This window comes from Setaria italica, chromosome IV (genome assembly GCF_000263155.2).
Source record: "Setaria italica strain Yugu1 chromosome IV, Setaria_italica_v2.0, whole genome shotgun sequence".
NCBI classification, from domain to species: Eukaryota; Viridiplantae; Streptophyta; class Magnoliopsida; order Poales; family Poaceae; genus Setaria; species Setaria italica.
Window position 1 is genome coordinate 4,372,376 of NC_028453.1, and position 7,684 is coordinate 4,380,059.

Below are 7,684 nucleotides of genomic sequence, written 5' to 3' on the forward strand. Positions count from 1 at the left end.
ACAGTAACCATTTGCTAATGATGGATTAATTAGCCTTAATAGATCATCTTGCGAATTAGACTCCATTTGTGCAATTAATTTTGTAATTAGCTCATATTTAGTCCTCCTAATTAGCATCTGAACATCCAATGTGACCCTGCTAGTAGAAAATGTGATGATCGGCGTGTAGCTAGTGCCTAGTAACTAGGAACTAGCAAGCTGACGCCAACACAACTAGGCTTTCTCTCTCTGTTTTTTTTTTATCATAGTCTCTTTGTCGTGAGTTCGTATATAATAGGCCAATCATCACGTTTTTCTCTTAGGGACCGTTTGGTTCATTGCTAAATTTTAGTCCCTATCACATCGAATGTTTAGATACTAATTAGAAGTATTAAACATAGATTATTTACAAAATCCATTGTACAGATAGATACTAAATGGCGAGATGGATCTATTAAGCCTAATTAGTTCATGATTTGACAATATGCTGCTACAGTAACCATTTGCTAATGATGGATTAATTAGGCTTAATAGATTCGTCTTGCCATTTAGTCTCCATCTGTGCAATTAGTTTTATAATTAACTCATATTTAGTCCTCCTAATTAGCCTCCGAATATTCGATGTGACACGGATTAAATTTTAGCTCAAGGATCCAAACACCCCTTAGTTTCTGAACCTTTCTAAGGGCTGCAATCAAACACAATCCTATTAGGCAACAAAAAAACTTGGACCTTGCGCCCCGGCGTTTAATGACCTTATGTTGCCTGCACCCCCTGCGTTTTCAGTTCCTTGCACGGTCGCTGAAGAGGAGCTAACTGTAAAAGTTGTGAACAGGATGGTAGCTGTTGTCGCACTGATAGCCAAGGGACACGTACGAATCACTCACCAATTCACCAATTCGAGTCAGCACAGGCGCTTAGAGTGTAGTATCAGTTTATTTCCATAAACGGACGACGATATTCGTTGCCATGGTAGCTGACGTGAAAGTGCTTGCTAAGTTGCTGCTACACATATACATGGTCTGCCCACGTGTTACCAACTTTTTTAGCTTGCGAAAGTACATCCATTTAGCTATTGAAATGTATATCCAACAAGATATTAGCTTCATTATCTATTTTTTCTTTTAATAAAATTTTATTCCACGAGTTTGTATTTGTATACTAAATTTTTTGAAGGAAAGTTTGTATACTAATAGTTTTGCCGAAATTTTTGTTAAGGCATATATTTTTTTGTTCCACGAGTGTTCATTATTTATTACTTGGATTTAAAAATTTTCATTCTATTACTATGTGTATAATTTTTTTGTTCCGTGATTTTTTATTAGTTATTCCACATGGACAAATTGTTTATTCTGACTCCCCCACGTGTATAATCTTCTTTTTTTTCTTCATTTACTTTTAACCACAGACAAGAATCCACCCAGCTGAGATTGGACCCAAACTGTTATTCCACAAGTTTGTATTGTAGTTTTTTTTTATCCTAGGTCTATTTTTCTTCCACGAGAGTTCATGATTTTCCATGTGCCTACTTTTTTGTCCTGTTAGTATCTTATTTTGTTTTATATTCCCGACGATTACCTTTCAAGCCTTAAATCGCCGATCTGAGGAATGTGGCATTGGATTAGAGAAAGTTCTCTGTTCCAAACATAAACTTTCGATTATGTGAGTATCTTGATTTGTTCTATGTTCCCAATGATGACCTTTTCAAGCCTTAAATCATCAATCTGAGAAATGCGGCGTTGGATTAGAGAAAGTTCTTTGTTCCCAACATAACTTTTTTTTCTTCTGCCAATTTTCTATTGATTGTTCCACCTGAACTTTTTTTATTCAAGCAGAATTTTCACCTAAAAAAGACAAATATATGTGGGTGAAAATGCTTTTGCTAGCTAATACAAAATACAAACTGACTTACTGTGTATAAAGTCTCTTATTTGTCATGAACAAATTACACAGACATTTTAGGATGTGGGGGTTGATCGTCATGTCGGTTTTTAACGACCAAGCAGACCTAAACCCATCTAGATTTTTTTACTTCATCAATTTCAAAAAGATATTGGTCCAATGATTTGGACGTGCTTATAGAATTAAGGTGTATATACGTGTTTATAAAGATAAGTATACGTGGCTGTGTACATGTAAGCATCACGTGTATGTAAAAAAAAAGAATGCAGTGCTCGTCATCTCATGAATTTGGAATCGATATGGTTTTGGTTTTGCGGGTGATTTGCACCTTCAACTTCAACAGGCAGATCTTCGTCGCCACGACCCTAAAATTGGGTGGAGACCGGATGCAAAACGCATCCGGTGCATACTCAGTCCCGTCGCCCGTCGCATGGGTAGCGCTTCAATTCAACGGATTGCGTCGCGATACTGGGAATGCAGTGCTCGTCATCTCCTAAATTTGGAATCAATATGGTTTTGATTTTTCGGGAGATTTGCAGCTTCAACTTCAACTGGCAGATCTTCGTCACCACGACCCCAAAATTGGGTGGAGACCAGATGCAAAACGCATCTGGTGCATGCATCTGGTGCATACTCAGTCCCATCGGCCGCCGTGTGGGTAGCGCTTCAATTCAACGGATTGCGTCGCGATACTGGTCGGCTCTAGGAGAGACTCACGTATGCGGCTCGGCTCCAGGAGAGACTCAGCTGACAAGTGCGTTGGGCAAGGGCAAGTGTGGCGGATCCACTTCGGATCTACTTGGTTAAACATGATTTAGCCGCCTAATACGCGACGCTCATGCCTAAGCCGAGTAAACACGAAGTGCCATCGGATTTCCTCCGATTTAACCACTTGAACAGGACCATTTTAGCAGACCCACACGAAGGTGAGCGGTTCCAGAGAATACAAACAAGTCCACCGAGTTAACAACTTAACCACTTATTTTGGTTAGGAAATAAACATAAGAGTTTTACAAGGTTTTCACGAAAGACACAGAAGGTAAAACCACTAGCGGAAGCAACGTCGGGGTCGGACATCCCTGGTGAGGCCAATCGGAACATCACTGATCCCTCTCCTCGCCGTCCGAGGAGGGATCCCACTCGACCGTCCAACCCGGAGGGAGCTGGGACGGCCAAGTGCCAGCGGAAGAAGGGTCGGGAGCAGCAACTTCACCTGAAAACAGGAGCCACAACAAGGCTGAGCTACTAAGCTCAACAAAACTTAACCGACAGGGAGAAAAGCTACTCCACAGAACTAGACATGCCAGGCTTTTTGGCTGAGGGGTTTGTTTGCCAACAGCACTAAGTAAAATCCTATTTTCAAGTTTTAGCTCCGGTTCTAAGTTCATTATCCGGTCTAAGTTTTGCAACTTATTCTAAGCAATCATAGAACCAACCAAAAGGTATATAAACATCAACAAGACCATGTCATCATCAGATTCCTCATTTACTCCGGGTGACATAGTGATCAAGCAGTCTCAAACTGTGAGAGGCAGACGAATCGATTCGGGTTTCTTAACCATGCATGGCGAACCTAATCTCACGACATCCGCGCACCACAAGGGCCGCTTCCTATGTCGGCCGTCCCCATCGATCCCCAGGCGCGTGTCAGGTCCAAACTTCCCTTGGCATGCAATGCTCCACAGTCCCGGCCTCTACCGTACTGTGACCGCACTTGCACCCACATGATGCACCATGGGAATCCTTGTTCCAGGGACAGCAGGGGTATAAGCCACGCCCTAGTTCAATCAGGTACTAGGCTTCCCCATCCCATACTAGGTATGAGATTAGTACCTTCAAACACTTGATCACGAACACCACCACTGTCGGGCCTTAGCAAGTTTCATAGACAGACGGGGCGACCATCCGTCCACCAAAGAGTTACCTCACCCTGCCCCGTCCATTGTCCTTACAGTTATAATAGAAGAGTAGACATCCAACTCCTACAACTCGCGAGTGACAGGAAATCACTCGGCTTTTACCGTTTTCCTATTTAAGCAAGCATCTACTTGGTCCAACAGCTAGTGTTCAGATCATGGAAGCTAACTCGTGCATCTAGGGTTCCAACCAACTCCTATACGTAAATGCACAAGCATGTTTAAGGAAGGCATGCGCAAGTTTGGAGAACACAGGGGTTTCATGCAACCGGGGCTTGCCTTCAAGCAAGGAGGAAGAGAACTGCTCGACTTCTGGGGTGGCTTCGGCTTCAAAGGGCAGGAGCTCAGCTACACCGTCATCTTCTGGCGCCGGGTGCAGCTCGTAGAAGCCGTCGGCGAGGCGCAGCTCTACACGAATGCAATGCATTAGTTAACATAGACGGTTATTTCAACAGCAACACTTGCACGTCTGAGCCCAGAAACTCGCGACAAAAAGCAGGTGGGTGGGAAGGTTCAAGGGAGCTGATGGAGATCAGGATGTAAGGGTTGGAGGGAAAGAACTTATGATCTGACCCTTAAACTAGCGGGTTTGGGGTGCTAGGGTTCCTCAGACTCAACGCTGACGGGTCCCCAAGTTTTACACATACACCCTTGGTTTGAAGAAAAAGATTCAGCCGAGCCCTCGGGCGAGGCGGAGAAGGGTCAGCGGAACAGACAGGGTCGGGCGAGACGAAACCGGGGTCGGGCGGATAAGAGGGGTCGGGTGAAGCGGATAGGTGTCGGACGAGGCGGACCAGGGGTCGGCAGCTTACCTTCTTCTTACAAGGAACACTTGGGGTCGGGAAGAAGCAGACTTGGGCGGAGGGCTAAGGCTTTGAACAGCGGCTAGGTCCGACAAATGCTCCGGCGGCAGCGGTGCTTCTTGTGGATCACAAGTAAGCTCTCACGCAGCACGGAGGAGCAAGCGGCTGGCTGGCTTGGGGAAACGGTGTGGAGCGGAGAGGAGAGTTCCTCAGGAACTTAGTGTGTGGCGCTGGGAGCTCGAGCAGGGAGCAAGAGAAAAGCGGGAAGGCAGCAATGGTGAAGGGAATTCCGGCGGGGCTCGCGCATTCCCTTTTATAGCGGCGGGGGAGAGAGAAGGGAAACGGCGCGGGAGTGAGAAGGGGAGCGGCGCGAAGGCCGGGGAAGAAGCAATGGAGTGCTCTGCCTGGGCGGCGATTGAGCGACGAGGGCGGTGGAGCAGGACTTCGGGGATGACGCCAGCGGGCATTGGGCTCTGGCGTCAGGGCGGCGCAGGAGCGGGTATGCCGGTGGTTGAGATTTTGGCGGAGGCGGGCGTCGTCGTGCGGTAGAGTTGATGGAAGTGACCGGGTTAACGGCGCTAGAATCGAGGGCGCACAGGTGAGAAGACAGGCAGCCGTGGGCACGCGGGCGAGCGCGGAGCAACAGATTGCCGGGCGGCTTCTGACAGGGCGGGGAAAGGAGCTGTCGCTGCTGTGGTCAGGGTTGGCGGAGGAGGAATCGTCGGGTAGCGAAGACCAGGCGGCGCGACTGTGTCGAAGTGACGGAAAAGACGGGCGACCTCGGGCTCTGCGGCCGGGATCTGGCGATGTGATGATGGGCGCGGGTGGCGAGGTGTTGCAGAAAGGGTGCAGAGGGGCTTCCGCTGCAATTGGGGAAGGGGGCGCGAGAATCCATTTGGTCGCGGGCCAGAGACGAGGCGGAGCGGCGGGCGTCGGAGAAGTTGAGCCACGCGGTGGGGAAACTCTGAAGCGGGCATGCAACTCGAGTGCGCCTGTCGCGGAAGATCTGGGGGAAAAAGATCTCGTGGGTCCACCGGTCAGATAGGACGGACGTTTTTGGGAAAGACTTAGAAGGATCCGACGGTAAGATGGGGTTGGCGGGGTCGGAACTGGAGACAAGCGGGGAGGGGTCGGGTCTCAGGGGTCGGGACCGGTCGGGAGGTTGAACACTTAGGCTTGGAAAGCTAAGACAGGTGATCAGGGGCTCGGATTAAGATTAACTTGGAAGATTTGGGCCGGTCATCACAGCAAGGCACCTAGGCAAGACGGCTCGCTCAGCCTGCGTTTCCTCCTTGCCTCAAAATAGATCGAGCCGCCTCTCTCCTCCTTCGACCTTCTCCTGCGCCGCCGCCGCATCAAGAGCCCACCACAGTCACTGGAGCCATGGGCAGCCTGCCACCGTGTAAGCTGGTGACGCAGGTCCTGCCTGTACTTATGTCAACAACGATGTGAAACGATGATCACAGAGCACATCTAAGCCTTGTCGTACCTAGGGCCATGATGGATGCTGCCGGACCTGGTCATCGTTGCCGTCCCCGCCGCCACCACCGTCGTCTGCCGAAGTCGCACATGCTAGAAGTATGGTACGAGGTCAGGAAGACACCCCATCTTCCATGCTAGGAGGAGGGGGTTATGAGGAGTCATCCGTGGTTGCTCCCCCCTGTGCCCTAGCACATGATACAGGCTCACATCAGGCAACCTCAGATGCGCATGAGGATGATGCAATCGCTAACGGGGGTCATGGAGTCTCTGAGAGCAGCCATCACAGGTAGGGTCATCGCATGTTCATTTATACGATAATGCAGAAACATCATATGTTACTCATCTATTTTGGTACGATCATGCATAACATGCCTGAATAATTAATCATCATCTCATTTTACAACAGGTGGCAGATAAAGTTGGGATCACTCCTGAAGTTGGAATGAGTTTTGAATCAGAGAAAGAAGCCTTTGAGATGTATAACACCTATGCCGGTAAGGTTGGGTTCAGTGTTAGAAAGAACAATACAAAGCGTCGAGTGGATGATAGTATATCTTAGAAATATATAGTTTGCAATAGCCAAGGACATCGGCAAACCGAGTCATCAAAAGACACTATAAGAATGGGTTGCGATGCTCGTGTCCAGTTTAGTGTCAACAGAGAGGGGATTTGGACAGTGCAAAACATTGTAATTGAACATAATCATTATCTTGCTAGTCCAGATAAGTCGCACAAGATGAGATCCCAACGACGTGTCACTAAAGCAGATAGGATGCTAATTGACCAGATACGAGAAGCTGGGATAAAGCCAGCCTAGGTGTATGAGTTCATGAAGCAGTTTTACGAAGGAGCTGACAAAGTGCCATCCACAAAAATGGATTGCAATAATGAGGTTGGACGCAAACGCAGAAAGTACTTAGAAGCCAATGATGCACAGACACTGGTAGAATACCTGAGAAACAAGAAGTTATAGGATCCTACATTTTTTTATGCCGTTCAGGTAGATAAGAAGATGGTCGGATAGCAAATTTTTTCTGGGCAGATGGTCAGTCTATTATGGACTACAAATGCTTTGCTGATGCTGTGTCATTTGACACTACATTTCAGACTAATAAGTTTGAGATGCCTTTTCCTCCGATCCTTGGAACAAACCATCACAAGAAGACAATAATCTTTGGGGCTGCATTGATATTTAATGAATCTATTGAATCATTTGTTTGGCTTTTTGAAACCTTCCTAACAATAATTGTCGGGCATACATCCATGGACCCACCAGAAAGTTCGTATAGATCCACATGTGGAGAAATACACCGAGATGTATCAAGACATGAAGACTACGGTACAGGGTGGCATGGTCTACATGGAAGACCAGGGGACTAGTCGAGGACAAGGAAACTACTCTTCCTAGTTGGAGTAGTAATCGGTAGTCGAATCCGACTAGTACTCTTGTAAAACAACTACCTTGTAACCCTGCTCCCCCAATATATAAGGGCGGGTAGGGACCCCCTCGAGACAAGTTCAATCCAATACAAGCAAACAACAAACAGGACGTATGGTATTATGCGATCTAGCGGCTCGAACCTGTCTAAGTCGCGTGCCTAC